Raw genomic sequence first — 1,621 nt, forward strand, 5'->3', positions numbered from 1 at the left:
AGTACAACCTACCATCTGTAGATTGATGGTCAGAGCAAAATGACAATTCAAACACTGGAAGATATGTTAAGAGCGTGTATGCTAGAATTTCAAGGTAACTAGGATGAGCATTTACCCCTGGTAGAGTTTTGCTACAACAATAGTTACCATTGAAGCATTAAGATGACACCTTATAAAGCCTTGTACGGACAGAAGTGTCGTTTTCCGTCTTGTTTGATTGAGGCCAAAGAAAAGGAGTTTATGGGTCCTAGAATAGTTCATCAGACTACTGAAAAACTAAATGTAATTAGAGAAAGGATGTTAGCAGCTCAGGATCACCGAAAGAGCTATGTTGCAAGAAGCGACGACCAATGACATTCGAAGTTGGTGATTTGGTGTTGCTCAAAGTCTCACCATGGAAGGGACATATAATATTTGGAAAGAGGGGAAAGTTGAGTCCAAGATTTATTAGGTCATTCAAGGCTCTTCAGACGATTGGGAACCAAGCTTACAAACTAGAATTACCAGAAGAACTAGAGGGTATTCATAACACTTTCCATGTGTGTTATTTGGGGAAGTTCACAGGAGAAGTTCCCGATATAATTCCACTTTCAGAGTTAAGGATTGACAAAGATAAGAAATTAATCGAAGAGCCTAAAGCAATTGTTGACCGTAAGACGAAGAAATTGCGACGCAAAATGGTCGAATTAGTGCTAGTACGATGGAAACATTCGAATGGATCGAACCTCACTTGGGAGACAGAGAGTGACATAATGAGTCGCTATCCACATCTTTTTGTGATGCATGATTCCGGGACGAAATCATCCTAGGAGGGAGAGAATTGTAATGGTTGTGTTTCTGGCTTAGCATTATTATTATTATGTAATAGTTAAGGTCAACAATTGTAACCTATTTTATGTAATGAAGAAGAATTATTTGAGCATTATGTGATTTACATGATCTATGTGCAATATATGTGCTTAAAATGATATAATAAAACAAGAATAAAATATGCGTCTAAAATAAAATAATAATTAGACCCAATATCTTTGAAGAAAGTTGAAGTAGTCGTAACAAGGATTCTAGAGATATAAGGAACGCTAAATCCGACTTATAACGAAGAAGTTATGACATGTCGAAGTTTCGCGATTAAACCAACACGGCTCCGCATATCGTAAAAAGTAAATTTTTGACAAAATACATTTTGGCCTTAGCAATCTAAACTAAAGTTGTAGATCGCATCGATATCTACACATGGATATAAAGAACTTAAAAAACAGAGCTCATATGCGAAAGTTGCAAATTTTACAAGATAATAAATTTTCGGATTAACCAAAAATCGACACGTGGCAAGTTCTAGGCCACACCTTCTTCCCCACGGCTTGGAACCTATCGCGACATGTGGCATGATTACGCCCAACGTACTGCAGTATGCCTAGCATACCCTTTGCGTACGCCCCACATACATGGTTGCTGGCAGCCTATAAATATAGCACGAAAATCACTCTTATCTTCACACATTTCTATCTAACTCTCTCCCAAACAACCCCCCCCCCCCCCCCCCCCAAAGCCTCTAAGATTTTATCTAGCACTTCCTAGGTGTTAGAAGCGAAGATACAGAGCACTGGAAATCCCCGAGCAG

The sequence above is a fragment of the Lactuca sativa genome, chromosome 3 (genome assembly GCF_002870075.4).
Source record: "Lactuca sativa cultivar Salinas chromosome 3, Lsat_Salinas_v11, whole genome shotgun sequence".
In the NCBI taxonomy this organism is placed as follows: Eukaryota; Viridiplantae; Streptophyta; class Magnoliopsida; order Asterales; family Asteraceae; genus Lactuca; species Lactuca sativa.